The sequence below is a fragment of the Triplophysa dalaica genome, unplaced genomic scaffold (assembly GCF_015846415.1).
Source record: "Triplophysa dalaica isolate WHDGS20190420 unplaced genomic scaffold, ASM1584641v1 Contig2, whole genome shotgun sequence".
NCBI lineage: Eukaryota > Metazoa > Chordata > Actinopteri > Cypriniformes > Nemacheilidae > Triplophysa > Triplophysa dalaica.
This window is the reverse complement of record NW_026622636.1, coordinates 481,340-496,918: the sequence shown is the minus strand read 5'-3', so window position 1 is coordinate 496,918 and position 15,579 is coordinate 481,340. Positions and strand designations below refer to the sequence as shown.

At 43.8% G+C, this 15,579-nt stretch overlaps 2 long non-coding RNA genes and 10 other non-coding genes across 12 annotated transcripts; 3 read left to right on the top strand and 9 right to left on the bottom strand.

Annotated features, from left to right (window-relative positions):
* Positions 1-3,262: 3,262 nt before the first annotated feature.
* On the top strand, positions 3,263-3,344 carry trnas-uga (transfer RNA serine (anticodon UGA)). The gene has a single exon. It is a non-coding gene; the product is annotated as a tRNA-Ser (tRNA).
* Positions 3,345-3,727: 383 nt separating this feature from the next.
* trnal-gag (transfer RNA leucine (anticodon GAG)) lies at positions 3,728-3,809 on the top strand. Its single transcript has one exon. It is a non-coding gene; the product is annotated as a tRNA-Leu (tRNA).
* A 500-nt stretch (positions 3,810-4,309) lies between these two features.
* On the top strand, positions 4,310-4,382 carry trnak-uuu (transfer RNA lysine (anticodon UUU)). The gene has a single exon. It is a non-coding gene; the product is annotated as a tRNA-Lys (tRNA).
* A 966-nt stretch (positions 4,383-5,348) lies between these two features.
* trnaq-cug (transfer RNA glutamine (anticodon CUG)) lies at positions 5,349-5,420 on the bottom strand. The gene has a single exon. It is a non-coding gene; the product is annotated as a tRNA-Gln (tRNA).
* Positions 5,421-5,529: 109 nt separating this feature from the next.
* trnaf-gaa (transfer RNA phenylalanine (anticodon GAA)) lies at positions 5,530-5,602 on the bottom strand. Its single transcript has one exon. It is a non-coding gene; the product is annotated as a tRNA-Phe (tRNA).
* Positions 5,603-5,699: 97 nt separating this feature from the next.
* trnai-aau (transfer RNA isoleucine (anticodon AAU)) lies at positions 5,700-5,773 on the bottom strand. The gene has a single exon. It is a non-coding gene; the product is annotated as a tRNA-Ile (tRNA).
* Positions 5,774-6,864: 1,091 nt separating this feature from the next.
* trnaf-gaa (transfer RNA phenylalanine (anticodon GAA)) lies at positions 6,865-6,937 on the bottom strand. The gene has a single exon. It is a non-coding gene; the product is annotated as a tRNA-Phe (tRNA).
* A 97-nt stretch (positions 6,938-7,034) lies between these two features.
* Positions 7,035-7,108, bottom strand: trnai-aau (transfer RNA isoleucine (anticodon AAU)). The gene has a single exon. It is a non-coding gene; the product is annotated as a tRNA-Ile (tRNA).
* Positions 7,109-7,187: 79 nt separating this feature from the next.
* Positions 7,188-7,259, bottom strand: trnap-ugg (transfer RNA proline (anticodon UGG)). The gene has a single exon. It is a non-coding gene; the product is annotated as a tRNA-Pro (tRNA).
* Positions 7,260-8,276: 1,017 nt separating this feature from the next.
* Positions 8,277-8,348, bottom strand: trnaq-cug (transfer RNA glutamine (anticodon CUG)). The gene has a single exon. It is a non-coding gene; the product is annotated as a tRNA-Gln (tRNA).
* A 2,341-nt stretch (positions 8,349-10,689) lies between these two features.
* LOC130416218 (uncharacterized) lies at positions 10,690-11,090 on the bottom strand. Its single transcript, XR_008906052.1, has 3 exons — positions 11,056-11,090; positions 10,869-10,934; positions 10,690-10,785 (listed from the first exon to the last, which is right to left on the bottom strand). It is a non-coding gene; the product is annotated as an uncharacterized LOC130416218 (long non-coding RNA).
* Positions 11,091-14,510: 3,420 nt separating this feature from the next.
* Positions 14,511-15,064, bottom strand: LOC130416219 (uncharacterized). The gene is made up of 3 exons (XR_008906053.1): positions 14,869-15,064; positions 14,724-14,783; positions 14,511-14,623 (listed from the first exon to the last, which is right to left on the bottom strand). It is a non-coding gene; the product is annotated as an uncharacterized LOC130416219 (long non-coding RNA).
* Positions 15,065-15,579: the final 515 nt, after the last annotated feature.

Genomic DNA, 15,579 nt, shown 5'->3' with positions numbered 1-15,579 from the left:
CATCTTTTCAGCCATCTTTCACTTAATGCATAGTTAATGAATAGCAGCTACGCTAATTATTCTCTTTATTCTCTTTCCGCCTCTGCCTCGGGATGCCCATCCCGAGGTAGGAAGAAGTTCCACCATGTCCAGACGACCGACAGATGCCCATCCCCAATTTGAGATTACGCCAGATACAGCTGCAGACTGACTGACCATCCCAGCTCCATCTAAGGCAATTCCACAATCTGCCAAGAGAAATATGAGCATCGGACCATCCCAGCTCATACCACTACATCCCCAACCAAGAGCAAAGACGGACTATTTGTCTTATTAATGCTGAAGTTACAATATTTGGTATTAAATGCTAAACCTTAACCACATGTCAACAGTCTGAGTGCAGCTATGACACGTCATAGGGAATCTGGCCCTCCCGGTTGAGCCTGGTTTCTCCCAAGTTTTTTTTCTCCATTAATCAATCATTGGAGTTTGGGTTCCTCGCCACAGCAGGGCAGTGTTGGCCTGCTCACCGGGAGACTGCATTCATTGATTTATTTATTTAGAAATTAGATATCATTTATTAGAATGATCTTACTCGTTGTATAAATACAATGCACTGTGCTGTGTTTTAACTTTTCTGTTTTTCCTGTTTGTACCTGTTAAGCTGCTTTGAAACAATACACATTGTGAAAAGCGCTTTATAAATAAACTTGAATTGAATTGAATGGAACAGGTTGGCCAGGTTGACCCAGAGGCTTTGGTGGTTGTGGGGCCCGTCGCTTTTTAGTTGAAACGTGAGGACTTGCGATAATAGAGTGGGATAGTTTTGTTCCAGGAAAAAACGAGTTCCTCCATTTTCTATGAGAAGCTCAAAAGAGATGATGTAGTAGAGAGGGTGAGAGTGTGTAGTGAGAGGGGCTGCGAGTCTGGTGTTTCTGAAGACTGAAGTATGTTGTTTTGGCTCTCCTGGTTGATATCCACAGAAACGTCATTGGGTGTCGAGTCCTCGTCATCGTCCAACTGATGTGATGTCACTGGGCAGGGTACAGCTTGAGTGGTGTTATCCCAATGTCCATCCAACTGCTGAGGTGGGTCACTATGGCCAGGTGTATTTGTGCCATTTAGGAGTGGAGTGGTACACTCTACTGAGTGTACCACTCTATGAGTGTGGGCAATGGAATTATTCTGAAGAGTTTCAATTGTACGCAGTAAGAAATCCTGGTTGCTTAGCGAAAGTTTTGAAGTATTTCCCAGTCTTTGGTTTCAGTGCCTAATTGTTTTGTCTGAGCACTGTACTGAACTGCTGGTGTTTAAAAAAGATAAAGCATAAAAGCAGAAGCGCAAAGCACGGAGCGCTAGTAAATGCGTCCGATCAGTAGCAAAGCCGGAAGAAATATAGACAATTACTCTGTTTCGCTTGTAATTTAGAGGAGCCGATTTATGTAAAGTGTATGCATCCTCCGAGGATAATCACTGTTCAATTTGTTAATCAGATAGACAGACCCCTGTGTCATTGAATACTCCCTGTTTTTACCACCTAAAAATCCGGGGTTAGAAGGGCTATAATAAACTTTTTTACAGTAGCTTTTTAATGGTTTGTAACACATGTGGGTGGTGTCAGAACTCGTCGGCCTCCAGATCCACTTCCGGTGTAAACAATTAAACTCTCACAGAGTTGTAGCGATCACGCAGCATACACCATTTGAACACATTCACTGTCGATAGCTGCCAACGTAGAATCAAATCCACATAATATATACAAAGAATCATCCTGGGTCACCACGCGTCCATCAGCGAACATGCGATACCATATACCCGGTATTACGCACACTTTTAATGAGAGATAAATCGTTGCCTGACCATCAGGGTGTCAGGTCAGCAGGATGAAGACAACTACAGGGGGTACAATTACACAGCTATAAGATATAAACTGTCAAACAAGACTGACAGATCATAAAAAAAAAAAAACTTTTATTGACTGGCAAATTAATTGCTTGGGGGAAAGTAGGGAGACACACACACTTTCAGAAGATTTGAAACAACAAGCCTCATTTCATTCATTTGCATGATTAAAACCACAAAGCAAAGGAAACAACATTCTTAGAGGAAAAACACACATATTACACTAATACTATCTCAATATCTTACAAACATCATTCACAAATATCCTGTAGTAAAAGCAAAACAGGATGAAAACAAACCTTTTTGATAAGGAAGTACTGAATGGGGGTTTAGGAAGTTAGACACGCTGAGGGAAGGGAAGGGGTCAAATGATACCCCCAAAACAATCATAAAATATATCTGTCATCAGGACTGTCATACCATAAAAGTCCAGTTTGAGTGACCAGTGGACAGAAAATTTGATATGTGTACATAAATCAATCAAACTATTTGACACACAGTATATGATAACACTCCTAATGTTTATGTGATTTTACAAATGTTTTCTTGGCAGGGACCTCTAAGGAAAGCAAGGCCAAATAAAAAAACAAAGATGAGCTGTCAGGGCAGTTTTTAAAGCACATCTGACTATCTGAAGGTGCACTAAACCCTAAGCCGACAGAACCCTGTAAGCTCTTAACTGTCTGGGAAATGTCGCAGCGGGCCTACTGTAAAACACAATGGTGGAAACTGCAACACTAGCGGTCTAAGGCGCTGGATTTAGGCGCTGACAGTGGGTGACTGTAGTTTTCCTCTTACCTCCAGAGCCACATTAGCTGGTTCAGGTGTGCGTGATGAACCTGCACTACTCAACACCCCTCACCCGAGGGCCTACACCTAGAACATGTCGCTGGAACTCAAGAGCCTGGATAGCTCAGTCGGTAGAGCAACAGCCTTTTAATATGAGGGTCCAGGGTTCAAGTCCTTGTTCGGGCGATGAGTTTCCCTTTTATAAGTCAACTTTACCATGTAAGCTCTTTTGGCCCCGCCCTCTGTTGATAAAAATATAATAAACAGTTTGCTCGTGCGTTGGAGTCGACACATGGGCTTTGAGCAGAGATTTCATCGAGCACATGCGTCAGGAATTCCGTGAGACCTCAGCTAAAGCTACCAATCTTCTCCCTGCAGATGTAGTAACGAAGTCCTGCTAGCGCAACTTTGCCGGAGGGCTGTTGGCTTGCCATGATCGTATAGTGGTTAGTACTCTGCGTTGTTGCTGCAGCAACCCCGGTTCGAATCCGGGTCACGGCAGGGGATCACGTCTTATTGAAGTCCTGCCTTTCCCGTTTTGACATCGTCCTCTTTGCAGCACGACCGAAACCCAGATGGCCTGGAACCTGTTGTAATTGTGGCCGAGTGGTTAAGGCGATGGACTTGAAATCCATTGGGGTCTCCCCGCGCACTTTCAAACCCTGCTGACTACGGCTGCTTTAGTGAGAGAGAGAAGACAATCAAGCCTTTGTAGACTCCCACGTGTTTCTTTACGAGCGACTCTGCTACAGATGTTCCTGATATAACACAAATTGACCGGTACAAATTGATTGGGATTTTCTGAGGGACCAGGGTTGAAGTCCCTGTTCGGGCGATGAGTTTCCCCTTTGTAAGTCACCTTTACCGTGTGAGCTCTTCTGGATCTTCTGATAAAAGACCAAAGATGAGCTGTCAGGGCAATTCTCCAGAGCCACGTTACCCGGTTCAGGTGTACTTGATGAACTGCAAGTCATCATGCTCTTGACTGTCGAAAAGTCACAGCGGGCCTACTGTAAGACACAATGGTCGAAACCGGAGGCAAAACGTGCCATTTTGTGGTAGCGTGGCCGAGCGGTCTAAGGCACTCGATTGAGGCTCCAGTCTTTTCGGAAGCGTGGGTTCAAATCCCACCGCTGCCAGCTGAGGTGTAATACGGTCAATTTTTTCCCCGGGCTGAGCTATGAGGTCAGCTTTTAAATCGCGTCTCACTTTCATGCACCTGCAGACCATCTGAGCCAAATTGACTGGTACAGGTGTGCTCGATGGGTTGTCAATGCAAATAGGTATATAACAATGTAGGACACATTCAAGGAAACACAATGTGTACATACTTTATAGGCCTTTATGTGATTTTACAAATGTTTTCTTGGCAGGGACCTTTAAGGAAAGCACGGCCAGATAAAAGACCTAAGATGAGCTGTCAGGTCAGTTTTTAAAGCACGTCTGATTTTCACTTACCTGCCAACTCCTAGAGCCCCGTTACCCGGTCCAGGTGTACTGGATGAACTGCAATCTACAGATGGCATCGCCTCCAGAGATAGGACTGAACACCCTTGCATCAGAAAGGTGCACTTAACCCTAAGCCTACAGAACCAGCCTACAGAACCAAGACTTGACCGTCTGATTGAATTCGCATTGAGCCCGGATAGCTCAGTAGGTAGAGCATCAGACTTTTAATCTGAGGGTCCAGGGTTCAAGTCCCTGTTCCGGCGATGTGTTTCCACATTGTTAGTCACCTTTACCTCGTGAGCTCTTCTGGGCCCTCCCTCTGTTGATAAAAATTAAATAAACAGTTTGCTCGTGCGTTGGAGTCTACACATTGGCTTTGAGCAGGGATTTCATCGAGCACATGCTCAAGGAATACCGTGAGACCTCAGCGAAAGCTGTCAATCTTCTCCCTGCAGATCTAGTCACTCAGTCACTTTGCCGTAGGCATGAAATCCATTGGGGTCTCCCCGCGCAGGTTCAAACCCTGCCGACTACGGCTGCTTGAGAGAGAGATGAAGATCAAGCCTTTATAGACTACCACGTTTTCCTTTAAGAGCGACTCTGCAACAGATTGCACGTGTTGTTGATATAACACAAATTGACCGGTACAGGAGTGCTCGATGGGTTTTCGATGCAATTAGGTAAATAACAATGTAGTAAACACTTAATGTAAATCAATGTGTACATACTTTATAGCCTTTTATATGATTTTACAAATGTTTAAGAGCACCTCTGCAACAGTTGGCACGTGTTGTTGATATAACCATAATTGACAGGTACAGGAGTGCTCGATGGGTTGTCGATGCAATTAGGTATACAACAATGTAGATTTCTTGACTTGCGAATCGTAGTCCGCGGACGACCCCTGGCGCTGAAGCCCTGAATTATGGAACAGAATGCCAGAGAAAAGCCTTTGGCCAGTACGGGTATCGAACCCGCGACCTTGGCGTTATTAGCACCACGCTCTAGGATAGTTGTTATCCTACCTTTGTCTTACGTTGTCATTACAAAGATCCTCCACCTTCTATGTGGTTCCTCGTTCCACAAGTACAACACTTTTCCTGCACGTAAACAGATGAAATTCACTTGTGTTTGCCTGACGGGTTAAACGTTTTAGTACAAAGGTCAAAGATCGGGGCGGTAACAATCCCTGGCATGAGCCCCTCGAAAAGGTGTAGACTTTCAATGAGAGGTCTCACTGAGATTTGAACTCGGATCGCTGGATTCAGAGTCCAGAGTGCTAACCATTACACCATGAAACCCAATGTGAAGCTGTTTTCGACATGCCAGATTCCGAAGAAAAGAGCGCACGGTCTTGTGAATGCAAGAGCTCCACTATAACTAGAGCAAAGCATTGGACAGAGGGACGCATGCCGAAACCCGGGATCGAACCAGGGACCTTTAGATCTTCAGTCTAACGCTCTCCCAACTGAGCTATTTCGGCCACGTTTGCAGATTTCTTGACTTGCGAATCGTAGTCCGCGGACGACCCCTGGCGCTGAAGCCCTGAATTATGGAACAGAATGCCAGAGAAAAGCCTTTGGCCAGTACGGGGATCGAACCCGCGACCTTGGCGTTATTAGCACCACGCTCTAGCCAACTGAGCTAACAGGCCATGGGTCTCCTGCTTTCATGATCGGGATTGCCATAGTGCCACCTTGAGTGTCCTCACAATACGATGAACGCTTAAAGCAGGGCTCGTCCGGGATTTGAACCGGGACCTCTCGCACCCAAAGCGAGAATCATGCCCCTAGACCAACGAGCCGAGCAGTGTGCAGCGATTGTGATTTCAAGGCGCTTTGGAAAAGCATTTTCCCCACGTGTGCCCCGTTTCATTGAGCCAAAGCAATGCGCGTCTTTTTCCGATAATGCGCGGGAATTTGCTCAAATGAAAGAGCGCTCGCTTGGCATTCGAGAGGTAGAGGGAATGACGGCCTTATTCTCCATATTAGAGGCTTTTGGAGCTTCCTTTGTGCGACTTAGCCCTCCCTATGCTACCTGTCGAGGCTCACCTTTGCAGAAAAAGGTCTTCGTGTTTAATACTGTTCATATATTCAGTCACAAAAAGCCTTGAGTGCCCCTTGTCTCTCCTCGCTATGGCACCTGGACACAAATGACAAGAATCTCCCATATGGTGTGCGCATTGCTTTTACCCAGAGCAACGTAATGCAGGACATTTCACGATCAGAGACAATCAAGTTGTCACTTAAGATTCCACAAGTTTTTTTTTGCTGTGTAACTTGCATTTTCAATAAACCAGTGTGGATATGTGAGGTGGTTCGTTTCCTTGCCCTTTTCTTGTAGTTTCTTGAAAAGGGTTATCCTCCATTACTGTTGGGTAATTGTCAAAATAAGGCTAAGCATGAAAAATCTCTCTCCCCAAATCTTCTCTTTATAGTACGTGTGTGTGTGCAATTACATTAACGTTTCAGAAATGGGCAATTTGTTATATTTATTTTCCGCTTTGCCTTGGTTGTATTGACCTTTGACTCATTGTGTACCGTTGGCCTGTTGTCAGTGTGAAAGCAGCAAATGCTACTTTAACTCGAGGTTTAATGAAACCTAGTTGTTATCCTACCATTGTCTTACGTTGTCATTACAAAGATCCTCCACCTTCTATGTGGTTTTAGTAAGAAAAGAGCGCACGGTCTTGTGAATGCAAGAGCTCCACTATAACTAGAGCAAAGCATTGGACAGAGGGACGCATGCCGAAACCCGGGATCGAACCAGGGACCTTTAGATCTTCAGTCTAACGCTCTCCCAACTGAGCTATTTCGGCCACGTTTGGAGATTTCTTGACTTGCGAATCGTAGTCCGCGGACGACCCCTGGCGCTGAAGCCCTGAATTATGGAACAGAATGCCAGAGAAAAGCCTTTGGCCAGTACAGGGATCGAACCCGCGACCTGGGCGTTATTAGCACCACGCTCTAGCCAACTGAGCTAACAGGCCATGGGTCTCCTGCTTTCATGATCGAGATTGCCATAGTGACACCTTGAGTGTCCTCACAATACGATGAACGCTTAAAGCAGGGCTCGTCCGGGATTTGAACCCGGGACCTCTCGCACCCAAAGCGAGAATCATGCCCCTAGACCAACGAGCCGAGCGGTGTGCAGCGATTGTGATTTCAAGGCGCTTTGGAAAAGCATTTTCCCCACGTGTGCCCCGTTTCATTGAGCCAAAGCAATGCGCGTCTTTTTCCGATAATGCGCGGGAATTTGCTCAAATGAAAGAGCGCTCGCTTGGCATTCGAGAGGTAGAGGGAATGACGGCCTTATTCTCCATATTAGAGGCTTTTGGAGCTTCCTTTGTGCGACTTAGCCCTCCCTATGCTACCTGTCGAGGCTCACCTTTGCAGAAAAAGGTCTTCGTGTTTAATACTGTTCATATATTCAGTCACAAAAAGCCTTCAGTGCCCCTTGTCTCTCCTCGCTATGGCACCTGGACACAATTGACAAGAATCTCCCATATGGTGTGCGCATTGCTTTTACCCAGAGCAACGTAATGCAGGACATTTCACGATCAGACACAATCAAGTTGTCACTTAAGATTCCACAAGTTTTTTTTTGCTGTGTAACTTGCATTTTCAATAAACCAGTGTGGATATGTGAGGTGGTTCGTTTCCTTGCCCTTTTCTTGTAGTTTCTTGAAAAGGGTTATCCTCCATTACTGTTGGGTAATTGTCAAAATAAGGCTAAGCATGAAAAATCTCTCTCCCCAAATCTTCTCTTTATAGTACGTGTGTGTGTGCAATCACATTAACGTTTCAGAAATGGGCAATTTGTTATATTTATTTTCCGCTTTGCCTTGGTTGTATTGACCTTTGGCTCATTGTGTACCGTTGGCCTGTTGTCAGTGTGAAAGCAGCAAATGCTACTTTAACTCGAGGTTTAATGAAACCTAGTTGTTATCCTACCATTGTCTTACGTTGTCATTACAAAGATCCTCCACCTTCTATGTGGTTCCTCGTTCCACAAGTACAACACTTTTCCTGCACGTAAACAGATGAAATTCACTTGTGTTTGCCTGACGGCTTAAACGTTTTAGTACAAAGGTCAAAGATCGGGGCGGTAACAAACCCTGGCATGAGCCCCTCGAAAAGGTGTAGACTTTCAATGAGAGGTCTCACCGAGATTTGAACTCGGATCGCTGGATTCAGAGTCCAGAGTGCTAACCATTACACCATGAAACCCAATGTGAAGCTGTTTTCGACATGCCAGATTCCGAAGAAAAGAGCGCACGGTCTTGTGAATGCAAGAGCTCCACTTCTCCAAATCTTCTCTTTATAGTACGTGTGTGTGTGCAATCACATTAGCGTTTCAGAAATGGGCAATTTGCTGCGATGGGTTGGCACTCCATCCAGGGTGTGTCCTGCCTTGATGCCCGATGACTCCTGAGATAGGCGCAGGCTCCCCGTGACCCGAGGTAGTTCGGATAAAGCGGTAGAAAATGGATGGATGGAAATGGGCAATTTGTTATATTTATTTTCCGCTTTGCCTTGGTTGTATTGACCTTTGGCTCATTGTGTACCGTTGGCCTGTTGTCAGTGTGAAAGCAGCAAATGCTACTTTAACTCGAGGTTTAATGAACCCTAGTTGTTATCCTACCATTGTCTTGTGTTGTCATTACAAAGATCCTCCACCTTCCCTGTGGTTCCTCGTTCCACAAGTACAACACTTTTCCTGCACGTAAACAGATGAAATTCACTTGTGTTTGCCTGACAGCTTAAACGTTTTAGTACAAAGGTCAAAGATAGGGGCGGTAACAATCCCTGGCATGAGCCCCTCGGCCGGTCGTGGATAGGTGGTATCCACTGACAGCCAATCAGATTGAAGCTCTTCTCCTGTTGTCCCAGGTCCTTGAGTGATGTCACAGCCAATCAGATTTTTTCACATCTTTTTTTTATGTTCGTTTGCACAGAGGTTCGAATCCCACTCGAAGCAACTCTGAAACATTGTTTTACAAACATTTATGAGTTTTTTATTACATTTAAGCAACCTTTTAAAATGTTGGAATATTGACAAAGTATAAGTATTAAAAGGATTTAAATTGAAATTGGGTTAAATGAAAATGTTGACAGAATATATTCATTGATGGTGTTTTATTTATCATTTCTTTAACCACAATAAATGTTTGAAAACTCTATTCTTATGAACATTAATTCGTAACAATTAAAAGGTTATCTGAAATGTAAATGTTGATGTCCATAACAAAATATTCTTAATGTCAGTGTTGAAATAATTTTTATTGTTCTCTTCACTATATGTTATTACCCTGTAGGATTTTTGATCAAATGTACATAAAATAATATTTTTAACAGCACCGAATGTATTCACATTTATGAAGAGTATTTTTTTATTTAAACTCCGATTACAATACATATGTCTCTTACCTTTGTAGTGCTATAACATTTGTAAATAAAATATATTTTACATCAGTTGAAAATATTTGCCATTTATTTGTATGTATATAAATATAAAAAATGAGTAGAAGATAAGTGCTTTTTTAGATAGTTTTTATTGTTTTCTCAACATTTTAAAAGGCAAAACAAACAAGCAAAAGATATTTACACGTGGAAAATTCTCATTTACTTTTTTCCAGAAACCCATCTCTGTCTTTCCATATTGTAAAAAGTAGACTTTTGAAAGTCTTTCCAGGTCATCTCTTTCTCCATACCCTGCTCTCTGTATATGGAATATACTTTAGCAGGACAATAAACATATTTCCCAGCAATTCCAGGAAAGCCCGTATGTATGTGTGGACTGTTTGGACCTTGTTTGAGTTCCATTTTACAAAACCGACACAGGTGACCTACATGCGGAGATTCAGGAATTTTTCGTTTTTGCTGTCCCTTCTCTTCCACCCTTTTTTTTGTGTCATCCAGTTCCCTCTGGAAGAACTCTGTTTCCATAAAATCTTTAAAAGGCATTATGGGATTTGTCAGCCCTTCATCACTATAAGCCTTAAAAACCTTGGTGGAACAGTAGAAGTACCCAACAGGTACTTGCTGGTAAAAAAATGGATGGAGGAACCATCACTTTCATAGCGAGACTTGGGCTGTCTGCAGGCAGCACAAGTCTTCATCTGTTTCTTTTTTTTTTCTGGTTGTTGTTGTTGTTGCTGTTGATGCTTCTCCATAATACCCTCAACGATCCTCTCAATGGTTGTGTGTGAAAGTGGTGTGGTCAGAGCAAGTGCTGGTGGGTTTACAACTGCAGGATTAATTTTAACCACTGGCACACTAGTAGTCTCGCTCCCCTCTGTCAGAGAGTGCCACAGTCGCTGTGTCTGAAGTAGTTTTTCAGGAGAAGTATTTAACGAAGAACTGGTGTTTAGCAATTTGGCCAAGTGCTTGACATACTGAGCTATGTGCAGTTTTGTAGTAGGATGGAGCATGCTGTTGGGATCAGTACTGGAGTTATGGACCATTGCTGCATACTCCTGATCCACAAGTTTGAGCATATCCTTCTTCCCATGATGTTCAGTAAGCAGGTTGTCAATTGCCTCCTTCATTGCCGTTGTCCACCATTTGTGGTCTAGCACAAACACCCTTCCACCAGTCTTCACAGGTCCAGTACGAGCGCTTGCAGGTGAGGACACCATAGGCAGAGGCGGTACATGTGTTGTTCCTATAGCACAGAAAATCAGGCAATCAATATTTTGGCTCTTATACCATTTGTTAAATTAATTTGTTAATTTTTTGAATATTCACCTGGCTCTGACTGAGGCTCTGTGCAGGCACGGTGAAACAATGACACAGGCAGCGTATCAGCAGATTCTACAACAGCAGCAGCAGAAATACTTTTTTCATCAAGGTGTATTTTTAGCAAGTATTTAGTTTTATGTGTAAAGAAAAAGGGCATTTTAAGCATGACACTGTACATATGTAAAATGTTTACCTGGCTTAGGCTGAAGATCCACATCAGCACCATGGCATGAGGAAAGCAAGGGGGCAGGCAAAGTGGTAATGGATCCTAGAGGAACAAAACAGCATTAATAGAGTCACTTTAAAGACATTAAGTGTATGATAACGTCCTATATATTCTTTTAAAAAAGCGTTACCTGACTCTGGATGTGGATCAAGGTCAGATGAAAGGTATCCAGCCCTGGCAGTGGACGGTCTGCTTTGCTCGGGAAGATCTAATGGCAGATCAGTTTTGCTCTTGTGCTTTTCCCAATCTAGCACAACAGGGCGACATCCAGGCTCCACATAGTCTAGCCCAAACCTCTCCCCAGAATCCTTGCTGGACACTAGAAGGGCAGCATACTTGGGCATTCCGAACACCCTTTCAGACGCAGTATTGAGATCTGCGATCAGGGATGGATCAAATACACCAGGAAGCCGAACACCTGGTGATTTCAGGTCCACCAGGCGCTGAAAGTTCCAACGTGCCACTCCCATCATCCCCTGGGCTTGAAACAACTCAGAGGAAACACGTGTGCCGGTGACCCACTGAGCCTGGTGGAAGTGGTAGCCCTCCTGCTGTGATGTGCCTCTTATTGGCACCCAGACATCAACTTTAGCTCCCTCACCCTGGACGTGATTAAGCTGCAGTGTCCCACCATGCCTATACAGGATCTCACCTGCTACTTCAGGATCACTCACACATCCCCTCAAAATATGGACACGCTGAATGCGCCATGTCTTCAACATAGAGGGTTTGTAGAGGTGAACACCATTTGGATCAGCTGCCAAATGGAAGTGCTGCATGACCCCCTCAATCCTTTTGAGAAGTTCTTGAGAACCAGGGATCTTTGTTTTGCAGTGCTCCCGAATGTGCTGCTTGGTGGGGTTGGCTGGCTGAATACCACAAAACGCATAGGCATTCTTGAGCTTCATCAGGTCTTCTTGATCCACCACACAGAAAGCAGCAGACAGGAACTGGGTGAAGGAGCTGTATAAAGCATGATGCTCGGAAACACACTCCCGGTGAAAGCGCCTCATGCAATGAAACAGGTCGAGCTTGACATTGATGTGCTGATTGAAGCGAGATCTTGATGCGCATGCATTTTGCAGTTCACCAGAAGTGGCCTCGGCAATATCAGCATCAGCAGTTCTCCAGGCATTCCAGTTGAGATGTTCTCCAGCCTGCAGATCTGGCACCCTGAACGCTGCACAGCAATCCCTGAAACAGAAATATATATATTTTTAATTATAGTATAATTAAATTTAATTGTAGTATAATTACATATTAAAACTACAGTATTAATAGGTCTAAACAACAGTTTATGAGTGAAAAGAACGTGCACAGATGGTGAATTGTGAGGAAATGCAGGCAAACGATTGCATGATTCAAATGACTCACCTGTCCACCCAATGGTACCTTGCCTTTTCCACTCCTGCAATGTTGTACCGGTTTGCTAGGCCCTGATACATGGGTTCCAATGACCTTTCCGTCTCAGACTGCACCATCACCCACGAAAGGATCATCCAGTTTTCGTTCATGGTGGCGTAAGATGACATTGTGCCAGAGGTAAATGTAACTTTCCTTGCCACTTTCCGGGTGTGGTCAGAACGTAAAGCCTGCCCAAAGGTGCCCTGCAGTAGCTTTCTAATAGCTACCTGTTGTCGCTGGTACTCATAAAGGAGGCAGTCAGTGAGGTAGTCTGCAGACACAGAGATTCCATTCCATCCATCAGGATCATCATACTCGCCAAAGGGAGCAGGCTTGGTCTCATTTCTTAGGAATCCTGTGATGGTTTTCTGTCCATACTTTCCAGCCTCAGAATCCAGGACACTCTGGCAACTGAGGAGGTAGGCAAAGTCGGCACGTTCAAATTTCAGGTGCATCATTTCAATCACCTGCCTGGCCATGTCTGAGGGTGATTTTCCGGTACGCCGCAGCTCATCCATCACAGATCTACAGATGGCCTTCTTGTAAGTAATAATTGCTGGCAGTACATTTGTAAACCTTTTGGGGAGCTTTTCCAGCCACTGTGGGTTGTCTGCATACCACCTTTTCTTGCAGACTTTGCAGCACAGCCGAGATGAGAAGAGGTAGTACTGACCTGTGATGCCCACGATCACACGAGGTCTACCGACTCCTGCACACGTGACCTGTGCTTTGCTACACCCCGCAATGCATGGCAGAGCATAGTTACTCTTAAGTCTAGCCATCAAGGTGTCATTTTCAGGTTTCCAAATAAAAAAAGGATGAAGCTGAAAATATTTGGCTGACGGCAGATCAGAGACTGTGTCTATCAGCTCAGGTTGAGGAGGTAAACGCCACAGTGACACGGTCTTCATGGGGTTGCTCACAGGAGGAGAGCCTGGCCACAGACCCATGGATTCCAACTCAGTCTTCATCCAGATCCTCTGTTGATGAGAACACTTCCACTGACGCGTGTCATTATCATATCCAGGAAGCTGTGGAGCAGGAACTCTAGGAAGGGTTGGTGTGCCTGGGTGTTTGAAAATAAGAAAAAATAATAAAGTATTGTTACAGATATTAAATATGTTAATCACTTTTATATCCACAGAATACTCTCTTACTTTGAGCTGTCGGTCGAACAGGTGGTGGAACACACACTGAAGGAGGAGGAGCAGAGGAACATGGTTCTGAAAGCACAAATAAAATAATTAAAGCTGTTGAAAACAAAGTTAAACAAAAAAAAAAACGTTCTAGACATGTGACGAGGTCTCTATAAATTCACAATTCCAAACATAGAAATGATTCAACCCATATATATCTAATGCAACCCATTCTTACCATCTTTGTTAGATTCCTCAAAAGAAAGTGTCCTGCACGCTCGAGAGATACTGCCCTCTGATGAAGAGAGACACATTGTAAAAGAGGTGATAGTTTTAAAAACATGCATTTATAATGTATGATTCAATGTATCCATAAACTTGACATTAGAACACACCTGTCGCTGAAACACCTTTTTTTGATTGTGTGGAAGCTGATGGTTCATGCACAAGAAACATCAGCTCTTTAGGAAGGGGCACTGGTGTTTTCAGAGCTGGCACAGCTGGTGCTTTAAAAAGGAAGTCAGAAAAAAATTCAATTCAAAGTTATAAAGAAGACAATTATATGATCAGAGAGGCGGAAATAAAATGTGTTTACCATCCACAGGAGACAGACGCAGTTCCTTTCTAGTGACCATCAGTGGTTTCAAAAGGACAGTAGATGGTTCTGCAAGACATAACATCTTGTTAATAATATCAATAGTCTTAAGAGATCTGCTTACTTTAATAGAATGAATGAAATGATGCATTAAGCCTTCTCAAATAATGTCACAAACATTTTAAACTAAACAGGGAATGTAAACAATGTAATTACAAGAACATGCACGTCTTCATGTATTAATAAACTGAAATATTTATAAGTTTACAGTCAAAGTGAGCACTTACCCAGAATGGGGGTTTATCAGTTCATCGTGGTGGGGGAATCAATTCATAGCCCCTTGAACAGTTAGTATAATGCCAACAGCACACAGATTTGTTAGTGACACACGGCCAACACACTGACACATTTAGACATAAAAAATTCATATTCAGTTTTGGAGAACATTTAATTTCATAATTCATCAACACAAAAGTGCTGACACTAAAGTGAATAAAAACCTGTCGTTGTTTCTGTGGAGTGTTTCACTTCAGCAGCTGAGCACGCAGATGATGCTGGCGCTAACAAATGTAAAAATTAGGGAACATTTATTAAATATATCAACTTATTTAATACAAGATGTCATTTAAGAAAAAAAACACTCACACTGCACCAGTAGCTTAGAGGGGGTGATGTTCAGCATTGCAGTCTCCAGCTCAGCGTCTTCATCCATCTCTGTATGGTTGACAAACAAGAGTTAAAGGTTGCTTTTACGCTGCACTTGGATTTTTTCAAATGTAACTTCATACTTTACCTTATTCTTTGTAAAGCACAAAGTATCTTTATACTTATTGACATAAATGTAAAGATTCTCTTCTGAAGGCCAAATGAGGGGAAATAACAACTGATCTGTGGGCTCAGATGTGGCAGGAACATGCGGACGGGCAGACTGCTGCTGCTTCAGCAGGTATTGTTGCAGTTTATGCATCCGTGTCCCTCGGACACACTTAGCCCCCATTACAAAGGACGCGTAACCATCAGCTCTGCCGTCCCAAATCTCCTTCCATGTACTCTTGGCACGAGCTCCGAAACCAACCAGCTGATCGTCGCCTGGTGATGCCGCTGTTGCAGCTGGAGTTTTGGACGTGTAATGTAAAAGAGACAGAATCTCCTCAAAGCTGTGGGCGTACTGCATAAAAGAGACCAGGCTGCTCTTGCTGTGCCCCTCGGTCATTGTGACTCCTGCAGCCTCTTCTTGCTGAAGGTTCTTCATCAGATAGATGGTGTACCCCACATCATTTTCAAGGAGCCACCGGAAGGACTTCCCCTTGTATTTCCCAAACTGCAGGATGTACTCACCAAAAACTTCTTTTTGGT